This window comes from Pseudorasbora parva, chromosome 6 (genome assembly GCF_024679245.1).
Source record: "Pseudorasbora parva isolate DD20220531a chromosome 6, ASM2467924v1, whole genome shotgun sequence".
Lineage (NCBI taxonomy): Eukaryota > Metazoa > Chordata > Actinopteri > Cypriniformes > Gobionidae > Pseudorasbora > Pseudorasbora parva.
In genome coordinates this window covers 50109743-50127338 of record NC_090177.1, presented here as the reverse complement: position 1 = coordinate 50127338, position 17596 = coordinate 50109743, and the positions used below count along the sequence as shown (strand labels likewise).

General features: G+C 49.7%; 36 non-coding genes across 36 annotated transcripts; 29 read left to right on the top strand and 7 right to left on the bottom strand.

Moving 5' to 3' along the window:
• The first annotated feature begins 213 nt into the window (after nt 1-213).
• Nucleotides 214-300, top strand: trnay-gua (transfer RNA tyrosine (anticodon GUA)). The gene is given in 2 exon segments: nt 214-250; nt 265-300. It is a non-coding gene; the product is annotated as a tRNA-Tyr (tRNA).
• A 312-nt stretch (nt 301-612) lies between these two features.
• trnar-acg (transfer RNA arginine (anticodon ACG)) lies at nt 613-685 on the top strand. The gene has a single exon. It is a non-coding gene; the product is annotated as a tRNA-Arg (tRNA).
• A 425-nt stretch (nt 686-1110) lies between these two features.
• trnae-uuc (transfer RNA glutamic acid (anticodon UUC)) lies at nt 1111-1182 on the top strand. Its single transcript has one exon. It is a non-coding gene; the product is annotated as a tRNA-Glu (tRNA).
• Nucleotides 1183-1446: 264 nt separating this feature from the next.
• Nucleotides 1447-1518, bottom strand: trnae-cuc (transfer RNA glutamic acid (anticodon CUC)). Its single transcript has one exon. It is a non-coding gene; the product is annotated as a tRNA-Glu (tRNA).
• Nucleotides 1519-1798: 280 nt separating this feature from the next.
• trnay-gua (transfer RNA tyrosine (anticodon GUA)) lies at nt 1799-1885 on the top strand. Its single transcript is given in 2 exon segments — nt 1799-1835; nt 1850-1885. It is a non-coding gene; the product is annotated as a tRNA-Tyr (tRNA).
• A 406-nt stretch (nt 1886-2291) lies between these two features.
• trnay-gua (transfer RNA tyrosine (anticodon GUA)) lies at nt 2292-2378 on the top strand. Its single transcript is given in 2 exon segments — nt 2292-2328; nt 2343-2378. It is a non-coding gene; the product is annotated as a tRNA-Tyr (tRNA).
• A 406-nt stretch (nt 2379-2784) lies between these two features.
• trnay-gua (transfer RNA tyrosine (anticodon GUA)) lies at nt 2785-2871 on the top strand. Its single transcript is given in 2 exon segments — nt 2785-2821; nt 2836-2871. It is a non-coding gene; the product is annotated as a tRNA-Tyr (tRNA).
• A 1005-nt stretch (nt 2872-3876) lies between these two features.
• Nucleotides 3877-3963, top strand: trnay-gua (transfer RNA tyrosine (anticodon GUA)). Its single transcript is given in 2 exon segments — nt 3877-3913; nt 3928-3963. It is a non-coding gene; the product is annotated as a tRNA-Tyr (tRNA).
• A 54-nt stretch (nt 3964-4017) lies between these two features.
• trnae-cuc (transfer RNA glutamic acid (anticodon CUC)) lies at nt 4018-4089 on the bottom strand. The gene has a single exon. It is a non-coding gene; the product is annotated as a tRNA-Glu (tRNA).
• Nucleotides 4090-4369: 280 nt separating this feature from the next.
• On the top strand, nt 4370-4456 carry trnay-gua (transfer RNA tyrosine (anticodon GUA)). Its single transcript is given in 2 exon segments — nt 4370-4406; nt 4421-4456. It is a non-coding gene; the product is annotated as a tRNA-Tyr (tRNA).
• Nucleotides 4457-4768: 312 nt separating this feature from the next.
• Nucleotides 4769-4841, top strand: trnar-acg (transfer RNA arginine (anticodon ACG)). The gene has a single exon. It is a non-coding gene; the product is annotated as a tRNA-Arg (tRNA).
• A 620-nt stretch (nt 4842-5461) lies between these two features.
• Nucleotides 5462-5548, top strand: trnay-gua (transfer RNA tyrosine (anticodon GUA)). The gene is given in 2 exon segments: nt 5462-5498; nt 5513-5548. It is a non-coding gene; the product is annotated as a tRNA-Tyr (tRNA).
• An 805-nt stretch (nt 5549-6353) lies between these two features.
• On the top strand, nt 6354-6426 carry trnar-acg (transfer RNA arginine (anticodon ACG)). The gene has a single exon. It is a non-coding gene; the product is annotated as a tRNA-Arg (tRNA).
• Nucleotides 6427-6851: 425 nt separating this feature from the next.
• On the top strand, nt 6852-6923 carry trnae-uuc (transfer RNA glutamic acid (anticodon UUC)). The gene has a single exon. It is a non-coding gene; the product is annotated as a tRNA-Glu (tRNA).
• A 123-nt stretch (nt 6924-7046) lies between these two features.
• On the top strand, nt 7047-7133 carry trnad-guc (transfer RNA aspartic acid (anticodon GUC)). Its single transcript is given in 2 exon segments — nt 7047-7083; nt 7098-7133. It is a non-coding gene; the product is annotated as a tRNA-Asp (tRNA).
• Nucleotides 7134-7187: 54 nt separating this feature from the next.
• trnae-cuc (transfer RNA glutamic acid (anticodon CUC)) lies at nt 7188-7259 on the bottom strand. Its single transcript has one exon. It is a non-coding gene; the product is annotated as a tRNA-Glu (tRNA).
• A 280-nt stretch (nt 7260-7539) lies between these two features.
• trnay-gua (transfer RNA tyrosine (anticodon GUA)) lies at nt 7540-7626 on the top strand. The gene is given in 2 exon segments: nt 7540-7576; nt 7591-7626. It is a non-coding gene; the product is annotated as a tRNA-Tyr (tRNA).
• Nucleotides 7627-8032: 406 nt separating this feature from the next.
• Nucleotides 8033-8119, top strand: trnay-gua (transfer RNA tyrosine (anticodon GUA)). Its single transcript is given in 2 exon segments — nt 8033-8069; nt 8084-8119. It is a non-coding gene; the product is annotated as a tRNA-Tyr (tRNA).
• Nucleotides 8120-8525: 406 nt separating this feature from the next.
• On the top strand, nt 8526-8612 carry trnay-gua (transfer RNA tyrosine (anticodon GUA)). The gene is given in 2 exon segments: nt 8526-8562; nt 8577-8612. It is a non-coding gene; the product is annotated as a tRNA-Tyr (tRNA).
• Nucleotides 8613-8924: 312 nt separating this feature from the next.
• Nucleotides 8925-8997, top strand: trnar-acg (transfer RNA arginine (anticodon ACG)). Its single transcript has one exon. It is a non-coding gene; the product is annotated as a tRNA-Arg (tRNA).
• A 620-nt stretch (nt 8998-9617) lies between these two features.
• Nucleotides 9618-9704, top strand: trnay-gua (transfer RNA tyrosine (anticodon GUA)). The gene is given in 2 exon segments: nt 9618-9654; nt 9669-9704. It is a non-coding gene; the product is annotated as a tRNA-Tyr (tRNA).
• Nucleotides 9705-9758: 54 nt separating this feature from the next.
• Nucleotides 9759-9830, bottom strand: trnae-cuc (transfer RNA glutamic acid (anticodon CUC)). Its single transcript has one exon. It is a non-coding gene; the product is annotated as a tRNA-Glu (tRNA).
• Nucleotides 9831-10110: 280 nt separating this feature from the next.
• trnay-gua (transfer RNA tyrosine (anticodon GUA)) lies at nt 10111-10197 on the top strand. The gene is given in 2 exon segments: nt 10111-10147; nt 10162-10197. It is a non-coding gene; the product is annotated as a tRNA-Tyr (tRNA).
• Nucleotides 10198-11002: 805 nt separating this feature from the next.
• On the top strand, nt 11003-11075 carry trnar-acg (transfer RNA arginine (anticodon ACG)). Its single transcript has one exon. It is a non-coding gene; the product is annotated as a tRNA-Arg (tRNA).
• Nucleotides 11076-11500: 425 nt separating this feature from the next.
• On the top strand, nt 11501-11572 carry trnae-uuc (transfer RNA glutamic acid (anticodon UUC)). The gene has a single exon. It is a non-coding gene; the product is annotated as a tRNA-Glu (tRNA).
• Nucleotides 11573-11695: 123 nt separating this feature from the next.
• trnay-gua (transfer RNA tyrosine (anticodon GUA)) lies at nt 11696-11782 on the top strand. The gene is given in 2 exon segments: nt 11696-11732; nt 11747-11782. It is a non-coding gene; the product is annotated as a tRNA-Tyr (tRNA).
• Nucleotides 11783-11836: 54 nt separating this feature from the next.
• Nucleotides 11837-11908, bottom strand: trnae-cuc (transfer RNA glutamic acid (anticodon CUC)). Its single transcript has one exon. It is a non-coding gene; the product is annotated as a tRNA-Glu (tRNA).
• A 280-nt stretch (nt 11909-12188) lies between these two features.
• On the top strand, nt 12189-12275 carry trnay-gua (transfer RNA tyrosine (anticodon GUA)). Its single transcript is given in 2 exon segments — nt 12189-12225; nt 12240-12275. It is a non-coding gene; the product is annotated as a tRNA-Tyr (tRNA).
• A 1298-nt stretch (nt 12276-13573) lies between these two features.
• Nucleotides 13574-13646, top strand: trnar-acg (transfer RNA arginine (anticodon ACG)). The gene has a single exon. It is a non-coding gene; the product is annotated as a tRNA-Arg (tRNA).
• A 620-nt stretch (nt 13647-14266) lies between these two features.
• Nucleotides 14267-14353, top strand: trnay-gua (transfer RNA tyrosine (anticodon GUA)). Its single transcript is given in 2 exon segments — nt 14267-14303; nt 14318-14353. It is a non-coding gene; the product is annotated as a tRNA-Tyr (tRNA).
• Nucleotides 14354-14407: 54 nt separating this feature from the next.
• On the bottom strand, nt 14408-14479 carry trnae-cuc (transfer RNA glutamic acid (anticodon CUC)). The gene has a single exon. It is a non-coding gene; the product is annotated as a tRNA-Glu (tRNA).
• Nucleotides 14480-14759: 280 nt separating this feature from the next.
• On the top strand, nt 14760-14846 carry trnay-gua (transfer RNA tyrosine (anticodon GUA)). The gene is given in 2 exon segments: nt 14760-14796; nt 14811-14846. It is a non-coding gene; the product is annotated as a tRNA-Tyr (tRNA).
• Nucleotides 14847-15252: 406 nt separating this feature from the next.
• trnay-gua (transfer RNA tyrosine (anticodon GUA)) lies at nt 15253-15339 on the top strand. The gene is given in 2 exon segments: nt 15253-15289; nt 15304-15339. It is a non-coding gene; the product is annotated as a tRNA-Tyr (tRNA).
• A 1498-nt stretch (nt 15340-16837) lies between these two features.
• On the top strand, nt 16838-16924 carry trnay-gua (transfer RNA tyrosine (anticodon GUA)). The gene is given in 2 exon segments: nt 16838-16874; nt 16889-16924. It is a non-coding gene; the product is annotated as a tRNA-Tyr (tRNA).
• Nucleotides 16925-16978: 54 nt separating this feature from the next.
• On the bottom strand, nt 16979-17050 carry trnae-cuc (transfer RNA glutamic acid (anticodon CUC)). Its single transcript has one exon. It is a non-coding gene; the product is annotated as a tRNA-Glu (tRNA).
• A 280-nt stretch (nt 17051-17330) lies between these two features.
• On the top strand, nt 17331-17417 carry trnay-gua (transfer RNA tyrosine (anticodon GUA)). The gene is given in 2 exon segments: nt 17331-17367; nt 17382-17417. It is a non-coding gene; the product is annotated as a tRNA-Tyr (tRNA).
• Nucleotides 17418-17596: the final 179 nt, after the last annotated feature.

Sequence of the window (17596 nt, the reverse complement as noted above, 5' to 3'; positions counted from 1 at the left end):
AGCTAGACCACTAAGGCTAGCCTTTTTATCCTGGAGAGAGTCTCTGACTCTGGATCACAGTTCTTCCACTGAGAAACAGTCCAGTCAATTACCAACAAGACGTGTAAACACCTGCAAGGCGCCAGACCGGTGGGCCAGTGGCCTAATGGAAAACGCGTCTGACTATGGATCAGAAATTTCTGATAGGTTGAGCTTTCGTTCGTAATCTCTGTGCCTTCGATAGCTCAGCTGGTAGAGCGGAGGACTGTAGGTGAAAGGTTGGCAATCCTTAGGTCGCTGGTTCGACTCCGGCTCGAAGGAGGTCCCTTTTCACATGCAAACCCTTTCTTGGCTAAGTTGCAAGGCAAAAGCATGTTCCCTGACCGGGAATCAAATCCGGGCCGCGGCGGTGAGAGCGCCGAATCCTAACCACTAGACCACCAGGGAAGGACTTTCTTATTCGCCTCCTAAATCCTGGCTGTTGGCCTCTACCAGATTTTGCTGCAACTTCTAAGGCTAGCCTTTTCCTCCTGGAGAGAATCTCTTACTCTGGATCACAGTTCTTCCACTGAGAAGCTGTTCAGTCAAACACCAACAAGACGCGTATAAACACCAGCAAGTCGTTCCTACAGTGGGCCAGTGGCGCAATGGATAACGCGTCTGACTACGGATCAGAAGATTCTAGGTTCGACTCCTGGCTGGCTCGAACGATTGTTTTTGCTTTGCTTTCAACCTTTAATTATTAAATTGATTTATGTTTCTTATAAATTGACAGTCCAACCATAGGCTGTTTTGTCTGCGAGATAGCGCTTACCATTCATTACCGTGCGTGTTTTCAAATGCATCGCATAAGTACTGTCACAGGGTCCTTGCTTTAATGAGCAGTTTTAAGTATCTATTATGTGATCACAAGAATGGGATAAAGTTTCACCCCCTGGGCGAAACAAATGACAGCTTCTTCCATTGAGTCTGTTAAAACTGAATTCGGTAAACAATGCCTTCGGATCATACCCATATTTTTAAAGGGGACGATCACACACTGAAAGCCAAAGGGCTCAACAGAACCCTGCCCTTGTACGTACCACATGGATGAAAAACACCCCCACAAGCCTGCTTGATAGGTGCAGGAATTCCCATATGGTCTAGCGGTCAGGATTCCTGGTTTTCACCCAGGCGGCCCGGGTTCGACTCCCGGTATGGGAAGTTGTGATTGTTTTGGCTTCCCTTACTGAACAGCCAGCGCTTCGGTCTGCGGCAAAAGCACTTTTAGCCGGCAGTGGAGCTGCAGCAACCTGATAGGTTGAGGTTCTGTTGCTCACCTGCGTGCCTTCGATAGCTCAGCTGGTAGAGCGGAGGACTGTAGGTGGAAGGTTGGAAATCCTTAGGTCGCTGGTTCGACTCCGGCTCGAAGGCGGTCATTTTTCACATGCAAACACTTTCTTGGCTGTGTTGGAGGGAAAAAGACTGTTCCCTGACCGGGAATCGAACCCGGGCCGCGGCGGTGAGAGCGCCGAATCCTAACCACTAGACCACCAGGGAAGGACTTTTCGATGAGCCTTCTAAATCCTGACTGTGGGCCTCTACCGTGTTTTGCTGCAACTTCTCAAGCTAGACCACTAAGGCTAGCCTTTTTGTCCTGGAGAGAGTCTCTGACTCTGGATCACAGTTCTTCCACTGAGAAACAGTCCAGTCAATTACCAACAAGACGTGTAAACACCTGCAAGGCGCCAGACCGGTGGGCCAGTGGCCTAATGGAAAACGCGTCTGACTATGGATCAGAAATTTCTGATAGGTTGAGCTTTCGTTCGTAATCTCTGTACCTTCGATAGCTCAGCTGGTAGAGCGGAGGACTGTAGGTGAAAGGTTGGCAATCCTTAGGTCGCTGGTTCGACTCCGGCTCGAAGGAGGTCCCTTTTCACATGCAAACCCTTTCTTGGCTAAGTTGCAAGGCAAAAGCATGTTCCCTGACCGGGAATCAAATCCGGGCCGCGGCGGTGAGAGCGCCGAATCCTAACCACTAGACCACCAGGGAAGGACTTTTCGATGAGCCTTCTAAATCCTGACTGTGGGCCTCTACCCTGTTTTGCTGCAACTTCTCAAGCTAGACCACTAAGGCTAGCCTTTTTGTCCTGGAGAGAGTCTCTGACTCTGGATCACAGTTCTTCCACTGAGAAACAGTCCAGTCAATTACCAACAAGACGTGTAAACACCTGCAAGGCGCCAGACCGGTGGGCCAGTGGCCTAATGGAAAACGCGTCTGACTATGGATCAGAAATTTCTGATAGGTTGAGCTTTCGTTCGTAATCTCTGTGCCTTCGATAGCTCAGCTGGTAGAGCGGAGGACTGTAGGTGAAAGGTTGGCAATCCTTAGGTCGCTGGTTCGACTCCGGCTCGAAGGAGGTCCCTTTTCACATGCAAACCCTTTCTTGGCTAAGTTGCAAGGCAAAAGCATGTTCCCTGACCGGGAATCAAATCCGGGCCGCGGCGGTGAGAGCGCAGAATCCTAACCACTAGACCACCAGGGAAGGACTTTTCGATGAGCCTTCTAAATCCTGACTGTGGGCCTCTACCGTGTTTTGCTGCAACTTCTCAAGCTAGACCACTAAGGCTAGCCTTTTTTTCCTGGAGAGAGTCTCTGACTCTGGATCACAGTTCTTCCACTGAGAAACAGTCCAGTCAATTACCAACAAGACGTGTAAACACCTGCAAGGCGCCAGACCGGTGGGCCAGTGGCCTAATGGAAAACGCGTCTGACTATGGATCAGAAATTTCTGATAGGTTGAGCTTTCGTTCGTAATCTCTGTGCCTTCGATAGCTCAGCTGGTAGAGCGGAGGACTGTAGGTGAAAGGTTGGCAATCCTTAGGTCGCTGGTTCGACTCCGGCTCGAAGGAGGTCCCTTTTCACATGCAAACCCTTTCTTGGCTAAGTTGCAAGGCAAAAGCATGTTCCCTGACCGGGAATCAAATCCGGGCCGCGGCGGTGAGAGCGCCGAATCCTAACCACTAGACCACCAGGGAAGGACTTTCTTATTCGCCTCCTAAATCCTGGCTGTTGGCCTCTACCAGATTTTGCTGCAACTTCTAAGGCTAGCCTTTTCCTCCTGGAGAGAATCTCTTACTCTGGATCACAGTTCTTCCACTGAGAAGCTGTTCAGTCAAACACCAACAAGACGCGTATAAACACCAGCAAGTCGTTCCTAAAGTGGGCCAGTGGGGCAATGGATAACGCGTCTGACTACGGATCAGAAGATTCTAGGTTCGACTCCTGGCTGGCTCGAACGATTGTTTTTGCTTTGCTTTCAGCCTTTAATTATTAAATTGATTTATGTTTCTTATAAATTGACAGTCCAACCATAGGCTGTTTTGTCTGCGAGATAGCGCTTACCATTCATTACCGTGCGTGTTTTCAAATGCATCGCATAAGTACTGTCACAGGGACCTTGCTTTAATGAGCAGTTTTAAGTATCTATTATGTGATCACAAGAATGGGATAAAGTTTCACCCCCTGGGCGAAACAAATGACAGCTTGTTCCATTGAGTCTGTTAAAACTGAATTCGGTAAACAATGCCTTCGGATCATACCCATATTTTTAAAGGGGACGATCACACACTGAAAGCCAAAGGGCTCAACAGAACCCTGCCCTTGTACGTACCACATGGATGAAAAACACCCCCACAAGCCTGCTTGATAGGTGCAGGAATTGCCATATGGTCTAGCGGTCAGGATTCCTGGTTTTCACCAAGGCGGCCCGGGTTCGACTCCCGGTATGGGAAGTTGTGATTGTTTTGGCTTCCCTTACTGAACAGCCAGCGCTTCGGTCTGCGGCAAAAGCACTTTTAGCCGGCAGTGGAGCTGCAGCAACCTGATAGGTTGAGGTTCTGTTGCTCACCTGCGTGCCTTCGATAGCTCAGCTGGTAGAGCGGAGGACTGTAGGTGGAAGGTTGGAAATCCTTAGGTCGCTGGTTCGACTCCGGCTCGAAGGAGGTCATTTTTCACATGCAAACACTTTCTTGGCTGTGTTGGAGGGAAAAAGACTGTTCCCTGACCGGGAATCGAACCCGGGCCGCGGCAGTGAGAGCGCCGAATCCTAACCACTAGACCACCAGGGAAGGACTTTTCAATGAGCCTTCTAAATCCTGACTGTGGGCCTCTACCGTGTTTTGCTGCAACTTCTCAAGCTAGACCACTAAGACTAGCCTTTTTGTCCTGGAGAGAGTCTCTGACTCTGGATCACAGTTCTTCCACTGAGAAACAGTCCAGTCAATTACCAACAAGATGTGTAAACACCTGCAAGGCGCCAGACCGGTGGGCCAGTGGCCTAATGGAAAACGCGTCTGACTATGGATCAGAAATTTCTGATAGGTTGAGCTTTCGTTCGTAACCTCTGTGCCTTCGATAGCTCAGCTGGTAGAGCGGAGGACTGTAGGTGAAAGGTTGGCAATCCTTAGGTCGCTGGTTCGACTCCGGCTCGAAGGAGGTCCCTTTTCACATGCAAACCCTTTCTTGGCTAAGTTGCAAGGCAAAAGCATGTTCCCTGACCGGGAATCAAATCCGGGCCGCGGCGGTGAGAGCGCCGAATCCTAACCACTAGACCACCAGGGAAGGACTTTCTTATTCGCCTCCTAAATCCTGGCTGTTGGCCTCTACCAGATTTTGCTGCAACTTCTAAGGCTAGCCTTTTCCTCTTGGAGAGAATCTCTTACTCTGGATCACAGTTCTTCCACTGAGAAGCTGTTCAGTCAAACACCAACAAGACGCGTATAAACACCAGCAAGTCGTTCCTACAGTAGGCCAGTGGCGCAATGGATAACGCGTCTGACTACGGATCAGAAGATTCTAGGTTCGACTCCTGGCTGGCTCGAACGATTGTTTTTGCTTTGCTTTCAGCCTTTAATTATTAAATTGATTTATGTTTCTTATAAATTGACAGTCCAACCATAGGCTGTTTTGTCTGCGAGATAGCGCTTACCATTCATTACGGTGCGTGTTTTCAAATGCATCACATAAGTACTGTCACAGGGACCTTGCTTTAATGAGCAGTTTTAAGTATCTATTATGTGATCACAAGAATGGGATAAAGTTTCACCCCCTGGGCGAAACAAATGACAGCTTCTTCCATTGAGTCTGTTAAAACTGAATTCGGTAAACAATGCCTTCGGATCATACCCATATTTTTAAAGGGGACGATCACACACTGAAAGCCAAAGGGCTCAACAGAACCCTGCCCTTGTACGTACCACATGGATGAAAAACACCCCCACAAGCTTGCTTGATAGGTGCAGGAATTCCCATATGGTCTAGCGGTCAGGATTCCTGGTTTTCACCCAGGTGGCCCGGGTTCGACTCCCAATATGGGAAGTTGTGATTGTTTTGGCTTCCCTTACTGAACAGCCAGCGCTTCGGTCTGCGGCAAAAGCACTTTTAGCCGGCAGTGGAGCTGCAGCAACCTGATAGGTTGAGGTTCTGTTGCTCACCTGCGTGCCTTCGATAGCTCAGCTGGTAGAGCGGAGGACTGTAGGTGGAAGGTTGGCAATCCTTAGGTCGCTGGTTCGACTCCGGCTCGAAGGAGGTCCCTTTTCACATGCAAACCCTTTCTTGGATAAGTTGCAAGGCAAAAGCATGTTCCCTGACCGGGAATCAAATCCGGGCCGCGGCGGTGAGAGCGCCGAATCCTAACCACTAGACCACCAGGGAAGGACTTTTCGATGAGCCTTCTAAATCCTGACTGTGGGCCTCTACCGTGTTTTGCTGCAACTTCTCAAGCTAGACCACTAAGGCTAGCCTTTTTGTCCTGGAGAGAGTCTCTGACTCTGGATCACAGTTCTTCCACTGAGAAACAGTCCAGTCAATTACCAACAAGACGTGTAAACACCTGCAAGGCGCCAGACCGGTGGGCCAGTGGCCTAATGGAAAACGCGTCTGACTATGGATCAGAAATTTCTGATAGGTTGAGCTTTCGTTCGTAATCTCTGTGCCTTCGATAGCTCAGCTGGTAGAGCGGAGGACTGTAGGTGAAAGGTTGGCAATCCTTAGGTCGCTGGTTCGACTCAGGCTCGAAGGAGGTCCCTTTTCACATGCAAACCCTTTCTTGGCTAAGTTGCAAGGCAAAAGCATGTTCCCTGACCGGGAATCAAATCCGGGCCGCGGCGGTGAGAGCGCCGAATCCTAACCACTAGACCACCAGGGAAGGACTTTCTTATTCGCCTCCTAAATCCTGGCTGTTGGCCTCTACCAGATTTTGCTGCAACTTCTAAGGCTAGCCTTTTCCTCCTGGAGAGAATCTCTTACTCTGGATCACAGTTCTTCCACTGAGAAGCTGTTCAGTCAAACACCAACAAGACGCGTATAAACACCAGCAAGTCATTCCTAAAGTGGGCCAGTGGCGCAATGGATAACGCGTCTGACTACGGATCAGTAGATTCTAGGTTCGACTCCTGGCTGGCTCGAACGATTGTTTTTGCTTTGCTTTCAGCCTTTAATTATTAAATTGATTTATGTTTCTTATAAATTGACAGTCCAACCATAGGCTGTTTTGTCTGCGAGATAGCGCTTACCATTCATTACCGTGCGTGTTTTCAAATGCATCGCATAAGTACTGTCACAGGGACCTTGCTTTAATGAGCAGTTTTAAGTATCTATTATGTGATCACAAGAATGGGATAAAGTTTCACCCCCTGGGCGAAACAAATGACAGCTTCTTCCATTGAGTCTGTTAAAACTGAATTCGGTAAACAATGCCTTCGGATCATACCCATATTTTTAAAGGGGACGATCACACACTGAAAGCCAAAGGGCTCAACAGAACCCTGCCCTTGTACGTACCACATGGATGAAAAACACCCCCACAAGCCTGCTTGATAGGTGCAGGAATTCCCATATGGTCTAGCGGTCAGGATTCCTGGTTTTCACCCAGGCGGCCCGGGTTCGACTCCCGGTATGGGAAGTTGTGATTGTTTTGGCTTCCCTTACTGAACAGCCAGCGCTTCGGTCTGCGGCAAAAGCACTTTTAGCCGGCAGTGGAGCTGCAGCAACCTGATAGGTTGAGGTTCTGTTGCTCACCTGCGTGCCTTCGATAGCTCAGCTGGTAGAGCGGAGGACTGTCGGTGGAAGGTTGGAAATCCTTAGGTCGCTGGTTCGACTCCGGCTCGAAGGAGGTCATTTTTCACATGCAAACACTTTCTTGGCTGTGTTGGAGGGAAAAAGACTGTTCCCTGACCGGGAATCGAACCCGGGCCGCGGCGGTGAGAGCGCCGAATCCTAACCACTAGACCACCAGGGAAGGACTTTTCGATGAGCCTTCTAAATCCTGACTGTGGGCCTCTACCGTGTTTTGCTGCAACTTCTCAAGCTAGACCACTAAGGCTAGCCTTTTTGTCCTGGAGAGAGTCTCTGACTCTGGATCACAGTTCTTCCACTGAGAAACAGTCCAGTCAATTACCAACAAGACGTGTAAACACCTGCAAGGCGCCAGACCGGTGGGCCAGTGGCCTAATGGAAAACGCGTCTGACTATGGATCAGAAATTTCTGATAGGTTGAGCTTTCGTTCGTAATCTCTGTACCTTCGATAGCTCAGCTGGTAGAGCGGAGGACTGTAGGTGAAAGGTTGGCAATCCTTAGGTCGCTGGTTCGACTCCGGCTCGAAGGAGGTCCCTTTTCACATGCAAACCCTTTCTTGGCTAAGTTGCAAGGCAAAAGCATGTTCCCTGACCGGGAATCAAATCCGGGCCGCGGCGGTGAGAGCGCCGAATCCTAACCACTAGACCACCAGGGAAGGACTTTTCGATGAGCCTTCTAAATCCTGACTGTGGGCCTCTACCGTGTTTTGCTGCAACTTCTCAAGCTAGACCACTAAGGCTAGCCTTTTTGTCCTGGAGAGAGTCTCTGACTCTGGATCACAGTTCTTCCACTGAGAAACAGTCCAGTCAATTACCAACAAGACGTGTAAACACCTGCAAGGCGCCAGACCGGTGGGCCAATGGCCTAATGGAAAACGCGTCTGACTATGGATCAGAAATTTCTGATAGGTTGAGCTTTCGTTCGTAATCTCTGTGCCTTCGATAGCTCAGCTGGTAGAGCGGAGGACTGTAGGTGAAAGGTTGGCAATCCTTAGGTCGCTGGTTCGACTCCGGCTCGAAGGAGGTCCCTTTTCACATGCAAACCCTTTCTTGGCTAAGTTGCAAGGCAAAAGCATGTTCCCTGACCGGGAATCAAATCCGGGCCGCGGCGGTGAGAGCGCAGAATCCTAACCACTAGACCACCAGGGAAGGACTTTTCGATGAGCCTTCTAAATCCTGACTGTGGGCCTCTACCGTGTTTTGCTGCAACTTCTCAAGCTAGACCACTAAGGCTAGCCTTTTTTTCCTGGAGAGAGTCTCTGACTCTGGATCACAGTTCTTCCACTGAGAAACAGTCCAGTCAATTACCAACAAGACGTGTAAACACCTGCAAGGCGCCAGACCGGTGGGCCAGTGGCCTAATGGAAAACGCGTCTGACTATGGATCAGAAATTTCTGATAGGTTGAGCTTTCGTTCGTAATCTCTGTGCCTTCGATAGCTCAGCTGGTAGAGCGGAGGACTGTAGGTGAAAGGTTGGCAATCCTTAGGTCGCTGGTTCGACTCCGGCTCGAAGGAGGTCCCTTTTCACATGCAAACCCTTTCTTGGCTAAGTTGCAAGGCAAAAGCATGTTCCCTGACCGGGAATCAAATCCGGGCCGCGGCGGTGAGAGCGCCGAATCCTAACCACTAGACCACCAGGGAAGGACTTTCTTATTCGCCTCCTAAATCCTGGCTGTTGGCCTCTACCAGATTTTGCTGCAACTTCTAAGGCTAGCCTTTTCCTCCTGGAGAGAATCTCTTACTCTGGATCACAGTTCTTCCACTGAGAAGCTGTTCAGTCAAACACCAACAAGACGCGTATAAACACCAGCAAGTCGTTCCTAAAGTGGGCCAGTGGCGCAATGGATAACGCGTCTGACTACGGATCAGAAGATTCTAGGTTCGACTCCTGGCTGGCTCGAACGATTGTTTTTGCTTTGCTTTCAGCCTTTAATTATTAAATTGATTTATGTTTCTTATAAATTGACAGTCCAACCATAGGCTGTTTTGTCTGCGAGATAGCGCTTACCATTCATTACCGTGCGTGTTTTCAAATGCATCGCATAAGTACTGTCACAGGGACCTTGCTTTAATGAGCAGTTTTAAGTATCTATTATGTGATCACAAGAATGGGATAAAGTTTCACCCCCTGGGCGAAACAAATGACAGCTTCTTCCATTGAGTCTGTTAAAACTGAATTCGGTAAACAATGCCTTCGGATCATACCCATATTTTTAAAGGGGACGATCACACACTGAAAGCCAAAGGGCTCAACAGAACCCTGCCCTTGTACGTACCACATGGATGAAAAACACCCCCACAAGCCTGCTTGATAGGTGCAGGAATTGCCATATGGTCTAGCGGTCAGGATTCCTGGTTTTCACCAAGGCGGCCCGGGTTCGACTCCCGGTATGGGAAGTTGTGATTGTTTTGGCTTCCCTTACTGAACAGCCAGCGCTTCGGTCTGCGGCAAAAGCACTTTTAGCCGGCAGTGGAGCTGCAGCAACCTGATAGGTTGAGGTTCTGTTGCTCACCTGCGTGCCTTCGATAGCTCAGCTGGTAGAGCGGAGGACTGTAGGTGGAAGGTTGGAAATCCTTAGGTCGCTGGTTCGACTCCGGCTCGAAGGAGGTCATTTTTCACATGCAAACACTTTCTTGGCTGTGTTGGAGGGAAAAAGACTGTTCCCTGACCGGGAATCGAACCCGGGCCGCGGCGGTGAGAGCGCCGAATCCTAACCACTAGACCACCAGGGAAGGACTTTTCGATGAGCCTTCTAAATCCTGACTGTGGGCCTCTACCGTGTTTTGCTGCAACTTCTCAAGCTAGACCACTAAGGCTAGCCTTTTTGTCCTGGAGAGAGTCTCTGACTCTGGATCACAGTTCTTCCACTGAGAAACAGTCCAGTCAATTACCAACAAGACGTGTAAACACCTGCAAGGCGCCAGACCGGTGGGCCAGTGGCCTAATGGAAAACGCGTCTGACTATGGATCAGAAATATCTGATAGGTTGAGCTTTCGTTCGTAATCTCTGTGCCTTCGATAGCTCAGCTGGTAGAGCGGAGGACTGTAGGTGAAAGGTTGGTAATCCTTAGGTCGCTGGTTCGACTCCGGCTCGAAGGAGGTCCCTTTTCACATGCAAACCCTTTCTTGGCTAAGTTGCAAGGCAAAAGCATGTTCCCTGACCGGGAATCAAATCCGGGCCGCGGCGGTGAGAGCGCCGAATCCTAACCACTAGACCACCAGGGAAGGACTTTTCGATGAGCCTTCTAAATCCTGACTGTGGGCCTCTACCGTGTTTTGCTGCAACTTCTCAAGCTAGACCACTAAGGCTAGCCTTTTTGTCCTGGAGAGAGTCTCTGACTCTGGATCACAGTTCTTCCACTGAGAAACAGTCCAGTCAATTACCAACAAGACGTGTAAACACCTGCAAGGCGCCAGACCGGTGGGCCAGTGGCCTAATGGAAAACGCGTCTGACTATGGATCAGAAATTTCTGATAGGTTGAGCTTTCGTTCGTAATCTCTGTGCCTTCGATAGCTCAGCTGGTAGAGCGGAGGACTGTAGGTGAAAGGTTGGCAATCCTTAGGTCGCTGGTTCGACTCAGGCTCGAAGGAGGTCCCTTTTCACATGCAAACCCTTTCTTGGCTAAGTTGCAAGGCAAAAGCATGTTCCCTGACCGGGAATCAAATCCGGGCCGCGGCGGTGAGAGCGCCGAATCCTAACCACTAGACCACCAGGGAAGGACTTTCTTATTCGCCTCCTAAATCCTGGCTGTTGGCCTCTACCAGATTTTGCTGCAACTTCTAAGGCTAGCCTTTTCCTCCTGGAGAGAATCTCTTACTCTGGATCACAGTTCTTCCACTGAGAAGCTGTTCAGTCAAACACCAACAAGACGCGTATAAACACCAGCAAGTCGTTCCTAAAGTGGGCCAGTGGCGCAATGGATAACGCGTCTGACTACGGATCAGAAGATTCTAGGTTCGACTCCTGGCTGGCTCGAACGATTGTTTTTGCTTTGCTTTCAGCCTTTAATTATTAAATTGATTTATGTTTCTTATAAATTGACAGTCCAACCATAGGCTGTTTTGTCTGCGAGATAGCGCTTACCATTCATTACCGTGCGTGTTTTCAAATGCATCGCATAAGTACTGTCACAGGGACCTTGCTTTAATGAGCAGTTTTAAGTATCTATTATGTGATCACAAGAATGGGATAAAGTTTCACCCCCTGGGCGAAACAAATGACAGCTTCTTCCATTGAGTCTGTTAAAACTGAATTCGGTAAACAATGCCTTCGGATCATACCCATATTTTTAAAGGGGACGATCACACACTGAAAGCCAAAGGGCTCAACAGAACCCTGCCCTTGTACGTACCACATGGATGAAAAACACCCCCACAAGCCTGCTTGATAGGTGCAGGAATTCCCATATGGTCTAGCGGTCAGGATTCCTGGTTTTCACCCAGGCGGCCCGGGTTCGACTCCCGGTATGGGAAGTTGTGATTGTTTTGGCTTCCCTTACTGAACAGCCAGCGCTTCGGTCTGCGGCAAAAGCACTTTTAGCCGGCAGTGGAGCTGCAGCAACCTGATAGGTTGAGGTTCTGTTGCTCACCTGTGTGCCTTCGATAGCTCAGCTGGTAGAGCGGAGGACTGTAGGTGGAAGGTTGGAAATCCTTAGGTCGCTGGTTCGACTCCGGCTCGAAGGAGGTCATTTTTCACATGCAAACACTTTCTTGGCTGTGTTGGAGGGAAAAAGACTGTTCCCTGACCGGGAATCGAACCCGGGCAGCGGCGGTGAGAGCGCCGAATCCTAACCACTAGACCACCAGGGAAGGACTTTTCGATGAGCCTTCTAAATCCTGACTGTGGGCCTCTACCGTGTTTTGCTGCCACTTCTCAAGCTAGACCACTAAGGCTAGCCTTTTTGTCCTGGAGAGAGTCTCTGACTCTGGATCACAGTTCTTCCACTGAGAAACAGTCCAGTCAATTACCAACAAGACGTGTAAACACCTGCAAGGCGCCAGACCGGTGGGCCAGTGGCCTAATGGAAAACGCGTCTGACTATGGATCAGAAATTTGTGATAGGTTGAGCTTTCGTTCGTAATCTCTGTGCCTTCGATAGCTCAGCTGGTAGAGCGGAGGACTGTAGGTGAAAGGTTGGCAATCCTTAGGTCGCTGGTTCGACTCCGGCTCGAAGGAGGTCATTTTTCACATGCAAACACTTTCTTGGCTGTGTTGGAGGGAAAAAGACTGTTCCCTGACCGGGAATCGAACCCGGGCCGCGGCGGTTAGAGCACCGAATCCTAACCACTAGACCACCAGGGAAGGACTTTTCGATGAGCCTTCTAAATCCTGACTGTGGGCCTCTACCGTGTTTTGCTGCAACTTCTCAAGCTAGACCACTAAGGCTAGCCTTTTTGTCCTGGAGAGAGTCTCTGACTCTGGATCACAGTTCTTCCACTGAGAAACAGTCCAGTCAATTACCAACAAGATGTGTAAACACCTGCAAGGCGCCAGACCGGTGGGCCAGTGGCCTAATGGAAAACGCGTCTGACTATGGATCAGAAATTTGTGATAGGTTGAGCTTTCGTTCGTAATCTCTGTGCCTTAGATAGCTCAGCTGGTAGAGCGGAGGACTGTAGGTGAAAGGTTGGCAATCCTTATGTCGCTGGTTCGACTCCGGCTCGAAGGAGGTCCCTTTTCACATGCAAACCCTTTCTTGGCTAAGTTGCAAGGCAAAAGCATGTTCCCTGACCGGGAATCAAATCCGGGCCGCGGCGGTGAGAGCGCCGAATCCTAACCACTAGACCACCAGGGAAGGGCTTTTTGATGAGCCTTCTAAATCCTGACTGTGGGCCTCTACCGTGTTTTGCTGCAACTTCTCAAGCTAGACCACTAAGGCTAGCCTTTTTATCCTGGAGAGAGTCTCTGACTCTGGATCACAGTTCTTCCACTGAGAAACAGTCCAGTCAATTACCAACAAGACGTGTAAACACCTGCAAGGCGCCAGACCGGTGGGCCAGTGGCCTAATGGAAAACGCGTCTGACTATGGATCAGAAATTTCTGATAGGTTGAGCTTTCGTTCGTAATCTCTGTGCCTTCGATAGCTCAGCTGGTAGAGCGGAGGACTGTAGGTGAAAGGTTGGCAATTCTTAGGTTGCTGGTTCGACTCCGGCTCGAAGGAGGTCCCTTTTCACATGCAAACCCTTTCTTGGCTAAGTTGCAAGGCAAAAGCATGTTCCCTGACCGGGAATCAAATCCGGGCCGCGGCGGTGAGAGCGCCGAATCCTAACCACTAGACCACCAGGGAAGGACTTTCTTATTCGCCTCCTAAATCCTGGCTGTTGGCCTCTACCAGATTTTGCTGCAACTTCTAAGGCTAGCCTTTTCCTCCTGGAGAGAATCTCTTACTCTGGATCACAGTTCTTCCACTGAGAAGCTGTTCAGTCAAACACCAACAAGACGCGTATAAACACCAGCAAGTCGTTCCTACAGTGGGCCAGTGGCGCAATGGATAACGCGTCTGACTACGGATCAGAAGATTCTAGGTTCGACTCCTGGCTGGCTCGAACGATTGTTTTTGCTTTGCTTTCAACCTTTAATTATTAAATTGATTTATGTTTCTTATAAATTGACAGTCCAACCATAGGCTGTTTTGTCTGCGAGATAGCGCTTACCATTCATTACCGTGCGTGTTTTCAAATGCATCGCATAAGTACTGTCACAGGGACCTTGCTTTAATGAGCAGTTTTAAGTATCTATTATGTGATCACAAGAATGGGATAAAGTTTCACCCCCTGGGCGAAACAAATGACAGCTTCTTCCATTGAGTCTGTTAAAACTGAATTCGGTAAACAATGCCTTCGGATCATACCCATATTTTTAAAGGGGACGATCACACACTGAAAGCCAAAGGGCTCAACAGAACCCTGCCCTTGTACGTACCACATGGATGAAAAACACCCCCACAAGCCTGCTTGATAGGTGCAGGAATTGCCATATGGTCTAGCGGTCAGGATTCCTGGTTTTCACCCAGGCGGCCCGGGTTCGACTCCCGGTATGGGAAGTTGTGATTGTTTTGGCTTCCCTTACTGAACAGCCAGCGCTTCGGTCTGCGGCAAAAGCACTTTTAGCCGGCAGTGGAGCTGCAGCAACCTGATAGGTTGAGGTTCTGTTGCTCACCTGCGTGCCTTCGATAGCTCAGCTGGTAGAGCGGAGGACTGTAGGTGGAAGGTTGGAAATCCTTAGGTCGCTGGTTCGACTCCGGCTCGAAGGAGGTCATTTTTCACATGCAAACACTTTCTTGGCTGTGTTGGAGGGAAAAAGACTGTTCCCTGACCGGGAATCGAACCCGGGCCGCGGCGGTGAGAGCGCCGAATCCTAACCACTAGACCACCAGGGAAGGACTTTTCGATGAGCCTTCTAAATCCTGACTGTGGGCCTCTACCGTGTTTTGCTGCAACTTCTCAAGCTAGACCACTAAGGCTAGCCTTTTTGTCCTGGAGAGAGTCTCTGACTCTGGATCACAGTTCTTCCACTGAGAAACAGTCCAGTCAATTACCAACAAGACGTGTAAACACCTGCAAGGCGCCAGACCGGTGGGCCAGTGGCCTAATGGAAAACGCGTCTGACTATGGATCAGAAATTTCTGATAGGTTGAGCTTTCGTTCGTAATCTCTGTACCTTCGATAGCTCAGCTGGTAGAGCGGAGGACTGTAGGTGAAAGGTTGGCAATCCTTAGGTCGCTGGTTCGACTCCGGCTCGAAGGAGGTCCCTTTTCACATGCAAACCCTTTCTTGGCTAAGTTGCAAGGCAAAAGCATGTTCCCTGACCGGGAATCAAATCCGGGCCGCGGCGGTGAGAGCGCCGAATCCTAACCACTAGACCACCAGGGAAGGACTTTTCGATGAGCCTTCTAAATCCTGACTGTGGGCCTCTACCGTGTTTTGCTGCAACTTCTCAAGCTAGACCACTAAGGCTAGCCTTTTTGTCCTGGAGAGAGTCTCTGACTCTGGATCACAGTTCTTCCACTGAGAAACAGTCCAGTCAATTACCAACAAGACGTGTAAACACCTGCAAGGCGCCAGACCGGTGGGCCAGTGGCCTAATGGAAAACGCGTCTGACTATGGATCAGAAATTTCTGATAGGTTGAGCTTTCGTTCGTAATCTCTGTGCCTTCGATAGCTCAGCTGGTAGAGCGGAGGACTGTAGGTGAAAGGTTGGCAATCCTTAGGTCGCTGGTTCGACTCCGGCTCGAAGGAGGTCCCTTTTCACATGCAAACCCTTTCTTGGCTAAGTTGCAAGGCAAAAGCATGTTCCCTGACCGGGAATCAAATCCGGGCCGCGGCGGTGAGAGCGCAGAATCCTAACCACTAGACCACCAGGGAAGGACTTTTCGATGAGCCTTCTAAATCCTGACTGTGGGCCTCTACCGTGTTTTGCTGCAACTTCTCAAGCTAGACCACTAAGGCTAGCCTTTTTTTCCTGGAGAGAGTCTCTGACTCTGGATCACAGTTCTTCCACTGAGAAACAGTCCAGTCAATTACCAACAAGACGTGTAAACACCTGCAAGGCGCCAGACCGGTGGGCCAGTGGCCTAATGGAAAACGCGTCTGACTATGGATCAGAAATTTCTGATAGGTTGAGCTTTCGTTCGTAATCTCTGTGCCTTCGATAGCTCAGCTGGTAGAGCGGAGGACTGTAGGTGAAAGGTTGGCAATCCTTAGGTCGCTGGTTCGACTCTGGCTCGAAGGAGGTCCCTTTTCACATGCAAACCCTTTCTTGGCTAAGTTGCAAGGCAAAAGCATGTTCCCTGACCGGGAATCAAATCCGGGCCGCGGCGGTGAGAGCGCCGAATCCTAACCACTAGACCACCAGGGAAGGACTTTCTTATTCGCCTCCTAAATCCTGGCTGTTGGCCTCTACCAGATTTTGCTGCAACTTCTAAGGCTAGCCTTTTCCTCCTGGAGAGAATCTCTTACTCTGGATCACAGTTCTTCCACTGAGAAGCTGTTCAGTCAAACACCAACAAGACGCGTATAAACACCAGCAAGTCGTTCCTAAAGTGGGCCAGTGGGGCAATGGATAACGCGTCTGACTACGGATCAGAAGATTCTAGGTTCGACTCCTGGCTGGCTCGAACGATTGTTTTTGCTTTGCTTTCAGCCTTTAATTATTAAATTGATTTATGTTTCTTATAAATTGACAGTCCAACCATAGGCTGTTTTGTCTGCGAGATAGCGCTTACCATTCATTACCGTGCGTGTTTTCAAATGCATCGCATAAGTACTGTCACAGGGACCTTGCTTTAATGAGCAGTTTTAAGTATCTATTATGTGATCACAAGAATGGGATAAAGTTTCACCCCCTGGGCGAAACAAATGACAGCTTGTTCCATTGAGTCTGTTAAAACTGAATTCGGTAAACAATGCCTTCGGATCATACCCATATTTTTAAAGGGGACGATCACACACTGAAAGCCAAAGGGCTCAACAGAACCCTGCCCTTGTACGTACCACATGGATGAAAAACACCCCCACAAGCCTGCTTGATAGGTGCAGGAATTGCCATATGGTCTAGCGGTCAGGATTCCTGGTTTTCACCAAGGCGGCCCGGGTTCGACTCCCGGTATGGGAAGTTGTGATTGTTTTGGCTTCCCTTACTGAACAGCCAGCGCTTCGGTCTGCGGCAAAAGCACTTTTAGCCGGCAGTGGAGCTGCAGCAACCTGATAGGTTGAGGTTCTGTTGCTCACCTGCGTGCCTTCGATAGCTCAGCTGGTAGAGCGGAGGACTGTAGGTGGAAGGTTGGAAATCCTTAGGTCGCTGGTTCGACTCCGGCTCGAAGGAGGTCATTTTTCACATGCAAACACTTTCTTGGCTGTGTTGGAGGGAAAAAGACTGTTCCCTGACCGGGAATCGAACCCGGGCCGCGGCAGTGAGAGCGCCGAATCCTAACCACTAGACCACCAGGGAAGGACTTTTCAATGAGCCTTCTAAATCCTGACTGTGGGCCTCTACCGTGTTTTGCTGCAACTTCTCAAGCTAGACCACTAAGACTAGCCTTTTTGTCCTGGAGAGAGTCTCTGACTCTGGATCACAGTTCTTCCACTGAGAAACAGTCCAGTCAATTACCAACAAGATGTGTAAACACCTGCAAGGCGCCAGACCGGTGGGCCAGTGGCCTAATGGAAAACGCGTCTGACTATGGATCAGAAATTTCTGATAGGTTGAGCTTTCGTTCGTAACCTCTGTGCCTTCGATAGCTCAGCTGGTAGAGCGGAGGACTGTAGGTGAAAGGTTGGCAATCCTTAGGTCGCTGGTTCGACTCCGGCTCGAAGGAGGTCCCTTTTCACATGCAAACCCTTTCTTGGCTAAGTTGCAAGGCAAAAGCATGTTCCCTGACCGGGAATCAAATCCGGGCCGCGGCGGTGAGAGCGCCGAATCCTAACCACTAGACCACCAGGGAAGGACTTTCTTATTCGCCTCCTAAATCCTGGCTGTTGGCCTCTACCAGATTTT